The sequence below is a fragment of the Balaenoptera physalus genome (assembly GCF_965194825.1).
Source record: "Balaenoptera physalus genome assembly, chromosome: 3".
In the NCBI taxonomy this organism is placed as follows: domain Eukaryota; kingdom Metazoa; phylum Chordata; class Mammalia; order Artiodactyla; family Balaenopteridae; genus Balaenoptera; species Balaenoptera physalus.
Genome location: NC_138890.1, coordinates 80,180,573 through 80,198,993, shown reverse-complemented (window position 1 = coordinate 80,198,993; position 18,421 = coordinate 80,180,573). Strand labels below are relative to the sequence as shown.

Genomic DNA, 18,421 nt, shown 5'->3' with positions numbered 1-18,421 from the left:
CACCTGAAGGAAACATGCTCCCCATAGTAAGATGATTTTAAAGCTACTTCTTGAGAACCTTGAGAAATAACTGACATCATTTGCTAAAGGAACATCTGACTCCTACTTGTTCCTGCTTTTATCACCAGCAGCCCACACATTAGCTGAGAATGGCTCTGTCTGAGTCAACCAGGATGGATGTGCAATCTCCCAATAGATTATTTATGATCTTAATGGGGGGGGGAGGGTCATTTCATTCCATCTCACTACATTTAATTTACTTTTCCCCAATTTGAAAGCAACAGATTTTTTTGGAAAGTCATACAAACCAACCTAACAAGGGAGATGTAATATAAGATACCACCTTTAGAAAGAGCAGGAGGAGGAGAAAAACCTGAAAGACAAGCCTTTACCGAAAAGAAAATCTCACACGAAGAGATTGTTTAATCAATTATTCCCATTATCATGAAAGGGGGGGAGTGGGGAGAGTATTCAGATATTTTAAGTGTTTCTTTAATTTGTTGAAACCATGTGGCAAACCAGAAAATAAGAGACCGAAAGATTTATAAGGGATTGCTTGGTATGTTTACAGTTGTAAACAGAAAAGTGTAAATCTGTAATTTATTTAAATTATATGTGGAGGTAGGAGTTCCAGATTAAGCATAAATTTTACAACCACTGTGATATAGTGTCTGGAAAACAGGTTGGAAGAGCCTACACATTTTGCATTTGCATGAGAAATTAAGGAACCTCCCAAAGACCAAACACACAAAAATATCCCCAAAGAGGAAATAAGGCTTACAGGCTTGACCCAATAGCAACACCCCAGTGACCAAAAGAGGAGCAAGAAGGTTAGATTTGCTGTGCATGGAACTGAGTGGCAAGTGAATACTGAATAAGCTTTTTATCCTCAAAACTCCCTGAGACGTAAGAAGTCTGACTAGTGTACCAGGAGGAGAGAGACCTGCTCGCCACTTCCTCATGGCCGTGTGGGAAGGGTTCTGCCCATCTGAGTGCAGCCAGGGCAGGACAGGAAGCAGCCAGGAGGCACGGCCCCCCCGACTGGCAGCAGCGGCATGACCACAGCAGTCAGGTTCCCCTGTAACAAGGACCCTGCAACAAGCATTTGCAGAGCAGCGGAGGGCACTCACTTTGCAGGTAAACGGATACGGCATCCTTGGCTAAACAGCATCACCTCCATCGTCAGTGCTGGACAACCATGGAAGGGATGAGCAGGGCTCCCCAGAGAGCAGAGGCCATGGAGGAAGATTGGTTATACATTCACGCTACGTAGAGAAACATGTGAGAAAGAATCATAGAAATAAACACAGAAAACTTTGTGTGGGACTAGAGTTCCCAGATAAAAGATAAAGATAAGGAGCAGAACAATAGTACTTATTACTATTCATATGATGCCCATTTTTCTTCAGAATGATATGTGGTTTGGGGGACTTCCCTGGTGGCACAGTGGTTAAGAATCCGCCTGCCAATGTAGGAGACACGGATTTGATCCCTGGTCCGGGAAGAGTTCACATGTCACGGAACAACTAAGCCCATGTGCCGCAACTACGGAGCCTGGGCTCTAGAGCCCGTGAGCCACAACTACTGAGCCCATGTGCCTAGAGCTCGTGCTCCACAAGAGAAGCCACTGAAATGAGAAGCACGTGCACCGCAACAAAGAGCAGCCTTCACTCACCGCAACTAGAGAAAGCCCGTGCACAGCAATGAAGACCTAATGCAACCAAAAATAAATAAATAAATAAAAATAAAAGCATGAGAAAAGACTAGAAATTTAAAAAGAAAGAAAATGGCCAGAGTCACAGACTTCAGCAGTGACAGCACACATTTCTAAGAGTCCAGGGGTCAGATGCACCTCAATGCACACCAGGCCAATGAGAACAGAGAAGATCCAGAGGAGGCCTGGCAGAAAATGAGGCCCTCTGCCCCGACACCGCAAGATAACATAGGGCCCTCCTCCTACATGAGGCAAGATGCCATATCAGAAAGGAGCTAGAGAGAAAAGCTGAAAACCAAGCATTTACCTGAAAGAGAATGCCGGACAAAAGAGCTTATTAAGGAGTCAGAGAATTATTTTGCAACTTCAGAATTCTCCTTTCCTACCAACCGCCCCCCCCACCCCCCACTATATAGAAACCTAAGAGATAAGCCTCACAAAGAAATTATATCAAGTTCCATTTTATTTTCACATCCCAGTTAACCCCATATATTTCTATGCTAGGAGTCCCTCAAAATATTTCAGTATTTTAAAACTTGTCTTAAATAATAGAGTTTATGAGAGAAAATGCAGTTGATATGGAGGGAGAGAAAGTTCATAAGACAAATGGATGAAGACTGGTTTGGAAATTTCCTGTTTGATTTGAGGATGGCCAATGGGCTTGGTAGGAAATTGAAGGTGAGGGCACGCAGAACACTGGAGAGAGCCCAACCCTGAGCTGGCTGAACACAGTGCAGCATGTCAAGAAGAGGACAAATGATTAGGAGTGAAGAATACAGTGGGACAGCAGGAGGCGTCAGCATTAATTATGACAAATCTGTAACTGATGGAGATATCGGCATTTTCAAAATGTGCTTCCAATGTTTGATGGATCTACACCTCTACCTTCAAACGACAGTGAGAAAAATGGTGAGTCATTTTTTCCATACACCAACCGCATGCTAAGCTTTAAAATTCAGCATTATTTCAGATTCATATTTTATTGATTCCTGTGGAGTTTGAGGTACATGAATTGTCTAAAAAACAGAATCATGACAGAAAGATCATCCTGATTCTAACTCATTACAGGTACTGTATGGAGTTATTTACAATAAAGAAGGTGCATATTTCCAGTCAGAGCCTGGAATTTTGTTAATGCAATTTTTCACAATACTACACTGGCTTGGACGTAGGGCAGAGTAGAATTACAAAGAGTTTGTCTCTGGAGGGGCACACAGAGATCTGGAAGAGCTCTCCAAAGTATCTCCTAAAAATATGCCTAAGCCCCAAAGGTCACACTATTGTCTGTATTATTCTTAAATATTGATGTTCTTGAATTTTCTAGTTTAAATCTATGCTGGTCCTTTCCTTGTTGAGGACAAATTCTGAGTACCCCCAATAAAGTAGGGAATAGGTCCCTGGAATGGTGTTTGCATGAGGAGCTCCCAAAAGGAGAGTGAGTCAGGCAAACACCACTGGACCAGAGACACACTTCAATCACAGCAGAAGACTGAGTACATCGGGGGTCACTTGGGTTTGCCCTTCACACCAAGGAGGAAGGAAGTAGAAATAAAAGTTAAAGATCTGTCTTGCTAAAGACTGTTAAATCAGAACTCATTAGAAACCATCTAATTGGAATAACAGTTACACAAAAGAGAGAAAAGCATTCTCCTTGACACAGGACCTGGAATCACTGGAAATCTGGAAAAGACAGAGCATGCGTGGCCCCTCAAAGTCTCCAATGTTTCAGCAGAAGCAGGACACCATGGGCCCCAGCAGAAGTGGCAGGGATGTGCCATCATCTATCAGGCGGTCATCAGTGCCTGATAGAGGTGGCCACAGTCAGGGGAACAAGAGCTATCCAAGAGAGAAGGCATCAGTGTCCAGCAAAGGCACCAGGACCAGAGGACATCATATGACCACTGTCTGGCCTTGATCATGAACACAACCGAAACATCTCAGAGACTTCCAGATATGATTACTTGGGGGAGAGAAATGAACTTTGCAGCAGACAGATCTCCTGAATTGGCAGACAGACACAAAAGACACACAGCACAGGTTATTACTGTTAACATCACCCCGAATATAAGATTAGGTAAGTGTAGCTGGAGAACACAAATTACACAGATGTCCAAGGTAAGTTTCCACAATCATCCTCAGAGTTCCAGGAATTCATAACCTGGGCCCCAGGACCCCGAAAAACTCCAGAGAAGTATTTAGGGAATAAATACTTTCAAATTTTTAATAAATAAAACCACAAGTTTACAAAATTCTATGTATGTATCTTTACGGATATTTTTTCTGGTGAAAATGTTCATAATTTTTATCTGATTCTCAGAGGGCTATGTGACACCCCCAAATTTAAGAACCTGAAATCCTTCTTGCTGCATCTCATTTCTCAGGATGCAGTGGAGATGGGAAAGGCCTCTTTTCTGTCCACCCTGGGAGCTTTAGAGTTGCTTTCAAAACTCTATGATCAAGGGTATCTTTGATTTTCATCATCTTTGCCCCTGCAATGTCAGAAACTCCCATCCAAGTGATGAGGTCATGCTTTCTCTCCTCCATCCTGCAGACCTGTAGCACACAACTCTGAACTGGGTTGACTCTACTCAAAAGAATCTCAACAGATCCCAGATGACAATGAATGCAAGTTACAAAATTATAGCCCATTTTCACATCATTTATAAACTTTTCATAAGAATTTTCCCGCCCCCACTGAAAATGGTGGAAGTCAGAATTGAGTGAAGACTATAAAATCAGGCTCTGTGTATTTAGCAACAAGCACTATCTGGGTAGAAAGATAAGATATTGGACCCGCTCTGGTGGGAATTCTTTATGAGCAAGGAGACAAAATGTAATTTTTTAGTTTTATGGTCACAGCAGCTTCAGGTGATAGCAGAGAAGAATCCCATTTTCTTGTTGAGATCTGTAGGTATTTTATATGTGACTTGGAACTAAAAAGGAAAGAAAAAAAGTATAAGGGCATGGCTAAACATCAAATGATTAATAGACATTTTTTCTTCTCTTTTTAGTGACTGTATTCCAGCACTGCTTAGCTGGGGTATTACAGTGATAAATCCAATCAAAAAAAAAAAAAATTTACCAGTATGTAACCTTAGTCCAGCACCACTGACCTTGTAGGTAATTCAGTTTTGTGAGATAATTGCCAGGAGAACAAACTATAAATACAGGCTGTTACTACTGTAAGCAAAATCTACTGCAAAAGCAGTTAGTTCTGAGATAAATTGCCTATGGAATCTACCAGATCCCCAAGGTCTTTCCATTGTGTTCTCTAGTCAAGATTCTAACATGAGCATTAAATTAAAAATTCTAGTTTCCAGGGACTTCTCTCCTAAGAACTTTAAACAGTGTCTTACAAATATATTTCACTATGCACATTAAAACCTAAAATAGAACTGGTCACTTTAAAAATTATTTCCCTGTGATCTATGTTATTAAGATAATACAGCAAATTTTGGTGACACGTAAGGACATATTTATACCAAAAAGGGGATTTTCAAAGGACATTTCTTCTGACAAATTTGTCTTTTAGTGACAGTAATTACTTATTCTGGAGACACTTAACCACTAATGGTGGGATAATCTCAAGATACAACTGCACATTTTTAGAAATTTAAGCCAAAATTAATCAATCTATCTAATTTCAACTAAAGGGAGAAGAAATATTCTCTGAAGACCACACTTTCTTATGAGGCTATAAGTTTAAGGTGGCAGTATAATTAGAAAGAAATTTATTAAAGGGCTGGAAATTACCCCCAAATTAAAACATTTACAGCCTAAAGCTGTAATTAGGGCAAAGGTAAAGGCACGAGGTTCACAAAGAAATCCTGGCTGCTTCTGACTGCTCCTTGGATGCCATCTTTGTTAATTCATTATCTTGTTTCCATGGTTAATTATGGGGACTCCCCAAGGTGTGATAATTACTCTTTCGCTTTTTCCTTTTCCTCTATTTCATTCATTAACCTACATGTTTTGAACAATTCACATAGAGATTGAGCTAACATTGATAGATGCCCCTGAATGCTAAGCCCTGTGCTAGGCACTTTTGGAGTTAACTGCAAACCTATATGAAACGCCCAATTCCCCTGATTATTCCTTTCCACCAAACAGTTCCATGTGACTTTCTTAGCTCTGAAAGTAGGAAGACAATGGGGGAGTCAAGAGGCAGGGATCTACTGATGAGCTTTGTGACCCTGGGCAAGTCACTAGATCTCTCCCATTCTCAGTAAAATAAAGATGTTGAACTAGATCAGAAGTTGCAAAACTGATCCATTGGGCAAATCCAGTCTTCAGACATATTTGCTTGACCTGCACAATTATTTTTAAATCTGGAAGGTTATATAAAAGTCTGGATTTCTATCTTCTCCTGAAAAAGTAGAAGACCTAAGCCTGATATCTTTGATGGCAATGATTGGCTGCAGCCAAGCAGCAGCTGCCCCTTTAGAATATTCCCTACAATTTCCAATATTCCCTATTGTGTTACAAGTGTTCCCCTTCACTCATTTACTTTATATGACTTGCCTCTCAACCAGATGGCCAACCTCAACACTAAAATGCACTGGTTTTACTTCTAAATACTACCCATTGTTTACTTTATTTTAGGCTTTCTCCCCACCCTTGTCCAGTACCACAAGCATACAACTGAAATCTACCTCAATTTTTTCAGTGTTCAATTCATATATTTTACTGTGGGCTACTCATCCCTTCCTAACTTCTGTTTGACCATTTTTGTCATATTTAACCCCCAAACTTTAAAATATCTTTACATCCTTCTCTACTTTACTCATAACCAAATGTTATAAACCCCTTCTCAGAAATTACAATTTCCATCCTCTTATACCCAAGTCATTACCCTCAAGGCCAATATTCTTACTAAGACTCTTACCAATTCATACATTGAAAATAAGAAGAACCAAATTCCTTGCAGGTCTGTAAAGCTTCTAATAACTTAGTGTATCTCCTAAAAAGCAACCATAGATTTCAAGGATTTTTTCAGCAGAGTACAAGCTGCTATCCAAGAGCCATTCCCTCCTCCTTCCTTACTTACAAGACCAGATTTTATGTGGGATGGAAATGCAACCAGTTAAAAGACTACATTTCCCAGACAATGTTACAGCAAGGTATGTCCATGTGACCAAGCTCTGGCCAATGAGATAAACAGGAGTCCTGTATGGGAATTCTGGGAAAACTGCTTAAAGGAAACCAACTTCACTGGAAGAAAAGTTTCCCCTTTTGCCTCTTTTCCTTCTTCCCAACTACAAAACACATTTGATGACTACAGCTTCAGAAGCCATTTTGGACCAAGAGGTAATACTTTTGAGAATGAAAGCCATGACCTCAGATGGTAAGAGAAGAATGATAGGAGCCTGGATCCCTGATGACCACAAAGCACCAGACTAGTGTTTAAAGTGTCACGTTAACATCCTAACATACTGATGTTTCATAAACTGTTTTTTGTTTAATATTTTTAAGTCTAATATTTCCTATTAACAACTGAATCTAATTCTAACTAACAAAGGTGGATTATCTTCTCCAGCTGACTCATTTTCCTAGTAATCCCTTACATTTTCTCTGCTTAAATCATGATGACTCTCCTTTTTTCAAAACTGTTCATATTTAAGCTCTTCTATGAAGACTTTCCAAATTAAAAGCATCAAGCCCTTGTCGCTCCTCCTTATCTCCAGAAGCCTCTCTGCCCCTCGTATTGCAAGCTTCTTTCCTAGCTACTTTCTTAGCACTGAGCTGAAATGTTTTACACAATGGATCAAGATCAAAAAGCAGAGGGGAGAACCTCAGTAGAAGGGCAGAGAAGGAGAGCTGGAAGCAATCAAGGAAAGAGAGGGCCAAGAATGGAGAAAACTTCAGGTGTTTCTCAATTTGCTGTGGAGCAGTTTGGTTTGGTTTGGTTTGGTTTTGACCCATGAGGCATCTGTATCCCCTCAGCACAGAATGAACCATAAAAAAAAGAAGAGTTTGGGGAAAGCTCCAATTAAAAAGGTACAATTAGGGTTAAAAGAGGTACTGGATACCACAAGGAGCAGAATGGGAACGTCTACCACAGGGCATTGTTAGTATTGCTAAAAGGCTTAAGTTGGCCTTTATTTTGAAACACAGATTGGGCTTCAACATAATACCCAGAACCAACCTCCATTCTCACACAGTCCATGGTCTATAGGAGAAGGTCCCTAGGACTGTTACTGATTTCAAAATGTGTTGTTTGAACCTCGCTTCTCAGGTCATCTTTAATTTCTCAGAAAACCACAAGATGCATGGTAGTGAGAACCATGGGATGTTTTGCCTCTAACTACTCCTTTTCTTTCCCGGCCATTCTGATCCCATTATAGTAAAATCTATTACAGAAATCTCTTTCATCATCTCTTCCCTTTATGAGCAGTTATCTTGTTACTTGCCAGCCAAGTAGAATGTCAGAAAGGTCACGATCAAAGAAAGTAAAATGATATAACAATATCCACGATAGAGAAAGAAAAACTAATGAGCCACTGACCTTAATATATTTGTGTACCCAGTGGTCAGTTATGTGAAATTCCTTGAAGCCTCTCCACTTTGAGTTATTGAAGAGGTAATTTATTTATTGAGTCATTAAGCTTTCCTAAAATACTCAAGGGGAAAAACACAGTTATTATATCTTGGAATTTCATCCAGACTATAAAAGAGCATCGGAATTGAATATGAAATATCAAGATGTCCCAACAGGGTGTAAACCCAGCATAGAAAGTATGAAGGTGGGTGAAGATGATCAAAGACCCAGACCACAGGTGATATCAAGAAGCCTGTCAGCAAGTAGCCAAGCCCAAGCATTAGACTGAAATGCTCAGTTACTTTTTTTTTAAATTCAAGATACCGAAAATCCAAGACAAACTTGTTAAAGCAAAGTAGAGAATAAACTGACTCAGAGTTGGGTTAAGACACGGATTCTTGAGATACCTATATATAATGGAATCACGTTGCTACACACCAGAAACTAACACAACATTGTAAACCAACTATACTTCAATTAAAAAAAATAATAAAGACATGGATTCTTGGAAGGATTCAAATGACGTCACAAGATGGTCTGCTTCTGTCACCTCTACTTAGCTCTCCTCTCCTCTGTGTATTAGCTTCATTGTTTAACACAATCACCATCAATGGCCCATAAATGATTGCTAAAGCTCCATACTATACAGTTCCTTAGACCTTAGCTTGCAAAAACTAAAGCCTGTGCTTATTGATAGAGTCTACAAAACAGCTCTCGTTCTCACTCTGATGGAACCTGCTTGAGTCACATGCCTAGCCTTGAACCCATGTCACAGGCTAGTGAAACATGAATGACTTAAAACTGGGTCATGTATTCCATCTCTGCAACTGGGGAAGGCATGGCCCCTGAAGAAATTTGGGATGTGGTTACCAAAGAAGGCATAATGGATAAACGATAGCCATAAATAAACACCCACTACACAAGTACATTGGACCCTGATTCTGGAAGCATACGTATATAATAAACAAAGATAGGGGTACCAAGAAAAGCAGGAAAGAAAAATCATTTTATCAAAATTGTTAACAAGTTTGAACCCTAGTTATCACAATAGGTGTACAGGTCAGTAGCAGAGTAACAGCAAGAAGAAATCTGGGTAAAACTCTGTAATTCTCACATGCTAAGGTCAAGATTTGTCTTAGATTCTGGTCAAGAGTATGGTTGTGTCACATCATCTATGGCAAGAGAAGTACCTCAGAGGCAGGGCCTGACATTCTTCTGCTGAAGAATGAAGCGGACTTGAGCTGGGTCCAGAGGAAGAAAGATTAGCTTCATCTAGTTTACTTAAACCTGTGGTCTTTTCATTTCCTTGGCTATGATGAGGATGAGAAGAAAGTGCCCAGCTGCTCAGTTGTCATGACCCATGCAACAGCCCTTCTGAAGAAATCAATGGTTGCATCTAAGGTCTTGAAATTGTCAAAACTATGCAAACTTGGCCCAAACCGCAAAATAGTGACTAAAGAAATTAGGCCACGTGGTTAGGAGAGCAACTGAATGCCTCAGTTTGGATTCTGAACTTGTTTCTTACCTCAACCGCTATCAAAATATGCAATTCAAAAGCTTCAGAGAAAAGGGCACTCAGTGAAAGGCCTTTTGTGTCAGCTGGGGGCTGCCTAAGAGCTGATGACAGCCTGACGCCCCTCCTGGAGAGCATCATGACAGGTCTGGACACTTGAACACATCAGCTGCCAGAGGCGAGGTTCCGAGCAGCTATTGCCAGGCGTGGACAAAATGGAGATTCATGTGAGCAGGCAGCTTGCAAAACCCCAAGAGCAGCAACGGAACGGGCAAAGAAAGGGGGTGTTGTGTACTGATCCTGACTGCCACACAAAGCCCAAGTCTAGCATAAGCAAGTGCATGCCTACTTCCAGTGCAACTTGAAAGAGAACTTGTTTTCCAGGGCTCTTCCTAACTGTACTTCTGTCCTCGCTGGACCAGACTCTCCCATTCTCCCTCCATCAAGCCAGGTCCTCATTCCTACAGGTCACTGCTGACTGCACTTCTCCTGCAGTTCTACATGGAAGGTCTGAATTCCATTCTAACAAGCGAATTTTTAATTTAATATTCCCATTCTATCTAGATTTCGTTATGTATCCCTAGATTGGTTTGAAAAATAGAGTAGTCTTATGCTAAACCTGAACATATGCCATGGTAGAATGCTCCAGTATTCCTTGTCCAAATATTCACTTCCTGTCAAGCTTAACGTTGGATTCTATTCCCAAAATTCCTTTTCCAATTCAAATCATTTAGTATGTACATTGATTAAAACACTAAAGCATGTATTGACATTTAATTTGAATCTGTGTGTTATGCCACCAAATAGGTAACATATCCATTCAAGACAGAAAGAAAAAATTAAATAATTTTTGCACCTGCATAACAACTGGAGAGGTGCCAGAAGCTTTCCTCACTCCTCACCTGAGACTATATATATGACTACTGTCTGCATTTTCTTCCTTATTCTGAGCTCTAGAATTAGTCCCCTTTTCTGACAAGATAACCATCATGAGCTACTCAGGTCAGTACTGAGGGACAAGCATCAAATCACACTTGCTGTCAGCCTCACCCCAACCCCATTCAAGACAGCAGTTTTCTAAGAACCATAAACAGGCTTGACCCCAGATCCCCGGAAGGTTCCTGCCTGCTGAGTCCCAGGTTGATGATAAGCCCTATGCCTTGATTCTGCTAAACTAGAAGTCTTGCCGGTCACTTTCTTCCGCTCCCAAGGACTTGGTTTTCCTACCTGCAACCAGGTCGACTTGATGCTTTCCAAATGCTTCCCTCTGGACATTTCATTATTTTGTTTCCACCTGCCTGTCAACATATTCTTTTTACCTCCTTTAGACCAGCCCGAGGCCTCTAACTTGCTAAGAAATCATTTGTTCCCACTTGCCAATTTCTACATGTTATGGGACATTATGTTCCATCCACCTGGCTAGACCTTTCCTGCTACCCTGAATCTTGGCCAGGGCCTGCCCTCCTTATGGCCATGAATTCTGCCTGCCCTGGCCACTTCAGTACATACAGTTCTGGCTTGTATATAGCATGTACTCAGTAATGATATTTGTTTTGTTTTTATATCCTCAAATAATTGAAAATGGGAAAATGGTCATCTTACTGTAAGCCTGGATCTGTACAGTAATTCTAAATAGCTGAAGGCAAGTATTATTTTCCTTTTTAGACCATAACAGAATATATTAGTTTATTTCTTGTCCAAACACTAATTTCCCCAGCATACAGATCAGCATTCTCAAGCTTTGCCACTGAAAAAGCCCTTACTTCAGAGAAGAATAAATTCATACTTCATGGGTCAGTTTTGCTTTCCCATAACCTGTAATGTCTTTGAACTCTAATGTTTTATTTTATTTATTTATTTAGGCCATACCACGCAGCTTGCAGGATCTTAGTTCCTCAACCAGGGATTGAACCCTGGCCCCGGCAGTGAAAGCACCAAGTTCTAACCACTGGACCACCAGGGAATTCCTGAACTCTAATGTTTTAGCTCAAAAATAAATACAAATTTAGCTTCTGCCTCATTATAAATAATCTATATATTGCATATAATACATTTCATATATATTCATATTCTACTTTCATATACATCCATATTCTGCCAGAATGTACTCACAGCCTAGTCTGATAATGCATGACCAAGATTAATATTCTTTTCAGAAGAAAATGTTAAGATCTGTTGGACTGAGTATAAATATGATTGAGAAAGTCCACCTCCTTTAGCCTCCTTAAAAATCTACATTATTTTCTCTTTCTCCATGTCCCCTATGAAATAGGACAACTATGCTTCCCTAAGAATGTTGGGACGTTAAAAAGCTTCAATTTTTCCTGGGAATTCCCTGGCGGTCCAATGGTTAGGACTCTTCGCTTCCACTGCAGTGGGCACGGGTTTGATCCCTGGTCGGGGAACTAAGATTCCGCGTGCCACTGGGTGTGGCCAAAAAAATAAAATAAAAAGCTTCTATTTTTCCTTTCAAAAGTGAAATAGCAATTCCCAGTTACCTCATATAAGATGAAATACGTGAGATGATTTTTATTTCTAAATTTACATTGAAATACATTAAATCCATATACTAACTTTGCCTATACATTCATATCTGTAATTAGCAATATCAATACACACTTTTTTCTACTTTTTTTTATTTTTACTATCTCATCACCTTTCAGAGGAAAAAAAAATTTAAGCATAACATACCTTGAAATAAAAGTTAACATTATTGGCTTAGATTAAGACACTTTTTGGTGCCCATTAATAAAGAAAATTGTATATCAAGAGTGAAGAAAGCTTCTGGCACCTCTCCAGGTGTTATGCAGGTGCAAAAATTATTTAATTTTTTCTTTCTGTCTTGAATGGATATGTTACCTATTTGGTGGCATAACACACAGATTCAAATTAAATGTTAATTGTATATTAAGATCTTCAAATAGATAACATAGTCCAAAAATGTTACTTTAATGAGTCTGATGGACCTTTACACAGAAGACTTAAAACAAGACAAATGTCAATTGGCCTGGGAGCACAGTCCTTTAAAAATGAAAAAGCAGGTTTTACCATCCAGTAAAGTTTCACAAAACAACAGCATTTGTTACAATGTGGTAGAGTGGGAAGAAAGAAGGATAGGGACAGAATGATAGATTTCACAATTCCGGAGATCACAGTCTGAAGGAGTCCTCAGGTCCTTTTTGGCCTCACCATGTCCTCAAGTATTAGACACAACTCCCTTTGCAGGAAACAGGAGAAGAGAGGAATAAAGGCTTCTTTGAAAAGCAGTGATAAAGGGGTCCCTTGAGGATTTCTGAGCTCTTGAAACAATCTTCATGGCAACAGCTTGACTCTGCTTCCTGCTACGGTGAAGGTTGCTGGAATATGAATTAGGGGTGAAGCACTGGGGCTATTTGCAAGTTCATGTTAAAATTTGATTTTCCAAACTCAGGAATAAAGTTGATTCAGAATTAAATCAAAACAGTGCTTTAAAGGTGCCCTGCAAAGGACCTCAGTGCATTAAATAAGTACCAACTAGCTTTGCTCTTACAAGTAGTCTCACGGGAGAAAACTTAGAGGAGATTCCATGATTCTCATATTAAAGACACAGAAATGTCTGCAGAAATATGAGATCTCACCAATGGTCATAACATCTCACAATGTCATCAAAAGTTATGTATGGAAATTGCTTATCAGGTCAGTATACAGTCATCCATATTATACCACTTCACATTTATTTTTAAATTTTAATAAATCTAGTTAATGCCTTCTTTACTATTATAACATTTCTTTCCCATCCCAAATCATTACATGTTTTTCTTCCATAAAAGTACATACTAATAATTAGTGATGTTGAGCAGCATTGATGTATATACACTACCAAATGTAAAATAGTTAGCTAGTGGGAAGCAGCCGCATAGCACAGGGAGATCAGCTCGGTGCTTTGCAATGACCTAGAGGGGTGCGATAGGGAGGATGGGAGGGAGGCTCAAGAGGGAGGGGATGTGGGGACATGTGTATGCATATGGCTGATTCACTTTGTTGTGCAACAGGAACTAACACAGTATTGTGAAGCAATTATACTCCAGTAAAGATCTATTAAAAAAAAAAATTCCATACTCTAAAAGCTAATAAGCAAACCAACAAGCCTGAAAAACATACAAGGTGGGGGGATGTATAAAACAGAATGTATAAAATAGGTATCTTGTATAAAATATGTAATGTAGAGATTTACTACCTGTATCTGTCTTAGGGCACTTTTGACGTATGGCTCCATGTTCTCTCATTTCCTAAATTCTCAGTTTCCATCGATTATAACATTACTTTAACAACACCTTTTGGGGGTCAAATACTACATAGTAATCCCTTTATTCTTCAGTATGAAAATGAGTTTGATTTTCTTATTTAGCAAGTTTAAGATTGATGGTATACGTTCAAGTATTAAATCTGCACTTCCCAGTTATTTTAATTTGTTGGGTTATTGAAATTCCTTATTGAATTAGTAACTAAAAGTTAACTAGCTTCTCTTGCATGTCACCTGGAAGCTGGTGATAGGAGCATATATACACTGATAGTCCTTCATGACATGAATTGCTCCTATAAGCATTTTCTAGCTTGGAAAAAAAAAAAAGGAAGCTTTATCCCAAAGAGTGGTAATTCCCACTACATAAATTTACTACCTGAGATTTGACAATCATCAGCATCCATGTTCTCATTCAATGCTGCACTGAGATATGATATATTCAAAGCACGACACATGGTGCTACCAGTACCCATAACATAGCTGAGCGACCATGAGATGAACTGACACCTTCTGTGCACAGGCAAGTTCCTACATGCACATGAAACACATCCTAAGTTTCAGTCCTCTTATTGTTAGTTACCTGGTTTCTTTTTCAATTAATCAAATAAAATGTCTCATTTTCAGAAACTAGACCTAAAGGGAACTCATCGAGGCTATATGCAAAGTGACAGTGCTTTGTTAATAGACTGTTACCCATAGATATCCTCTATAGAAGACCTCTTTTTGGGGAGGTGCAGTAACAGAATTTCTAAGATGGCCTCTTAAAAATGCCTCACCCTAGTCCCCAGAAACTGTGACTCTAAGATATCACATACATGAATATGTTTTGTTACATGACAAAAAGGACTTTGCAGGTGGAATATTAAGGCTTCTAGCCTGTTCACCTTAACATGGGGAGATTACCCTGGACTGTCTGAGTAACCCAATGTAACACATGCATCCTTAAAAGCAGAGAACATGTTCTGGCTGATGGTAGAAGAGAAGGGCAAAGGGGAAGTGTGATAGATTTGAAGCAAGAGAAGGATTCAATGGACCACTGCCGGCTTAAAGATGGAGGGGGCCACAGGGGAAGGAACCCAGGGGCCCCCTGGAACAGAGAGTGGACCTTGACTGACAGCCAGTAAGGAAATGAGGATCTCAGTCCTACAACTGCAAAAACCTGTTTCCGCCAACAATCAGAATGAGCTTGGAAATGGATTCTTCCCCAGAGCTTCCAGGGAAGAGTCCAGCCTGTTTGGCACCTTGATTTTGGCCTTGTGAGAACGGGAACAGAGAACCCAGTAGAACCCACAAAGACTTCTGATCTACAGAACTGTGGAAGTGGCTGTAAATGAGTAAATTTGTGGTAAACTGTTATGGCAGCAGTAGGAAACTAGTACAGGCAGACTGCATATGGAGACAACCTAGAAGAAATGGACAAATTCTTAGAAAGGTACAATCTCCCAAGACTGAACCAGGAAGAAAGAGGAAATATGAACAGATGAATTATCAGTAATGAAACTGAATCAGTAATTTTAAAACTCCCAAAAAACAAAAGTCCAGGACCAGATGGCTTCACAGGAAAATTCTATCAAACACCTAGAGAAGAGTTAACACCCATACTTCAGAAACTATTCTAAAAAGTTGCAGAGGAAGGAATACTCCCAAATTCATTCTATGAGGCCACCATCACCCTGATACCAAACCCAGACAAAAATAGCACAAAAAAAGAAAATTACAGACCAGTATCACTAATGATCATAGACACAAAAATCCTCAACAAAATACTAGCAAACCAATCCAACAACACATTAAAAGGATCATACACCATGATCAAGTGGAATTTATCCCTGTGATGCAATGATTTTTTCAATATCTACAAATCAATCAGTGTGATACACCACATAAACAAATTGAAGAATAAAAACCATACAATCATCTCAATAGATGCAGAAAAAGCTTTTGATAACTTTCAACATCCAATCATGATAAAAACTCTCCAGAAAGTGGACATAGAGGGAACCTACCTCAACATAATAAAGGCCATATATGACAAACCCACAGCTAACATCATACTCAATGGTGAAAAGCTAAAATCATTTCTTCCAAGATCAAGAGGATGGAGAGTCTTGCCTAGTCACTTTGAAGAGGCAGAGCAGCCCAGGTGACCATGGGGGTGACTGGTGCCCCACCTAGCTCAACTCCCCCCACCAGAGGCAGAGCTAACAATATAACCGCTCGAGCTGTGCATGCAGGCCTTCAAGGTTTAGCTATCTGTACATATGATTAAGATTTTGTAGCGTTTCACTTTTTCAGAAAGAAGTTCCTGAAGACTTGTTTTTCTAAGTCTGAATTTTTAAGTGGATATTACTGTTAAAAAATAACTGTTCATGGTTCAGAGCTTAAGAGGTCAAAAATCCTGAAGATCACACCAAAAAGGCTCTCTCGGCCGTCTTGGAGCCCGTGCAGGCCTACTGGGCGCAGGACTTCTAAACCGACAAATACGTCTGGAAGGCTGTGGTCCAAGGCCATTTTTGCTGGCTGTAAGTGCGGTCCCCGGAACCTGAGGGAACACACAGCTCTTCTTAAAATTGAAGGTGTTTATGCTTGAGATGAAACTGAATTCTATGCAGGCCAGAGGTGTGCGTATGTGCACAAAGCAGAGAACAACACAGTAACTCCTGGTGGAAAATCGAACAAAACCAGAGTAATCTGGGGAAATGTAACTTGCATTCATGCAAACAGTGGCACGGTTCGTGCCAAATTCCGAAGCAACCTTCCTGCTAAGGCCATTGGACACAGAATCCAAGTGATGCTGTACCCTTCAAGGACTTAAACTTATTGAAAAGTCAATAAATAAAAGTATGGATTTGTTCTCTTGTTAAAAAAAGAAAAAAGAAAGATCCACCAAAATGGTTTCATTTAAGGTGATGCTTCTGGTGAACTCAGCCTACATAAAATTGAACATATCATGTGCCATGCCAGGTGTTTTCCTACTTTCTCAATGATTTCTATCTATTTAGTTTACTAGTATCTCCTTCTTTCACCCAATCTCACACCAAAAAACAATATTCCCTGTACCAGAAGGACAGACATTTGTCCTTATTCATCTAGCATAGATTAAATGACACCTGTTAGGTGCCAAGACATTTTATTAGGAACTGAAGATGATCAAAGATGACAGGACAGAATTCCCCCTTTTTAAGGAGATTCGAGATGAAGTACAGAGGACGCAAAACAAGAAAACATTCACTTACTGAGCTGTCACAGATCTTGAGAAGAAACCTAGAAGTTGGAACGTGGAAGATAAACAGCTTGCTGAGGTTCGCAGTGTCACAGCACATAGAGAGAATGGAAAACTCTGCCAGAGCCTTCATTAGAGATGCTGTGTATTTAATTTTTTTGGTTCACCTTTAAAGCAGACCTCTAGATGTAGAAATGGTAGAGAAGTGTGATGAATAAGCTTAATAAGTGAAAAACACAGGTGAGAAAAATACCAAGTGTTATAATTTCATCTGTACACATCTTAGTCTAATCAAGAGGAAAAATCAATCGGAATTGATTGGATTGGATCTGTGACATTGGATCTGTGTTTTCTTGATACTGTTAGTTCTATAGCTAACCCAGCATCCTAGGAGCTGGGGTTTGCTTTCTTACTTGTGTTATTAACTTATTAGTGTAAATTTACACCTGTCAACACAGATTTACAGCTACCCACCACAAATATGATAGGCTTCAAGGACACACAATTAAGAACTTGAAACACTTAAATTGCTTTAACACTCGTTCATATAATTCAGTTTCACTTATATGGGAATATAAATAGCCAGAGTCCTGCTAGAAAAATTAGTTTGGTAATCATTCTGATTTTTCCTCCTGACTTTTCTGAAAAAGTTATTTTTAATTCTAAAGTTATTTTCATCTACGATTCACTGCTTCTAATACCAGCTAATGATGATGGTAATTTTGCCCACATGGGGACACTGCAGAAAGGAGGGCTAAGTTTCACTCCCTGTCTTGGGGAAGTTCAAATGCTAAAGGACTGTCATGCTTTGCAGTCATCTCCACTCTGATTCATTATTTTACAGCAAATGCAGCTCTTAGCACTGCAGGCGTAAGAAATAGGGAGTCCAAGTGTTTGGGATTGTACTATAAAGGCCAACAGAGTATGCGATGACCCCTGCCCGCAAGAAGCATTCCAGGCAGTCCACAGAAGAAAGCTAGACTGCCTGTGTCTCCATGACTATCCTCCTACCTCATGGCACCTCACTAATCCAGGTCCTCGTCACCTCCTGCCAGGATAACTGCAATAGTCTCCTTACTGCCCTCCTGTCTACTATTTAAGTACCTTTCAAATAATTCCCCTACCACATACATATACAAAACAAAGTTCTG

At 39.8% G+C, this 18,421-nt stretch overlaps 1 pseudogene across 1 annotated transcript; it reads left to right on the top strand.

Moving 5' to 3' along the window:
• Positions 1 to 3,631: 3,631 nt before the first annotated feature.
• LOC309657709 (large ribosomal subunit protein eL33 pseudogene) lies at positions 3,632 to 16,927 on the top strand (annotated as a pseudogene). The gene is made up of 2 exons: positions 3,632 to 3,788; positions 16,426 to 16,927. The product of its transcript is annotated as a large ribosomal subunit protein eL33 pseudogene (transcript).
• Positions 16,928 to 18,421: the final 1,494 nt, after the last annotated feature.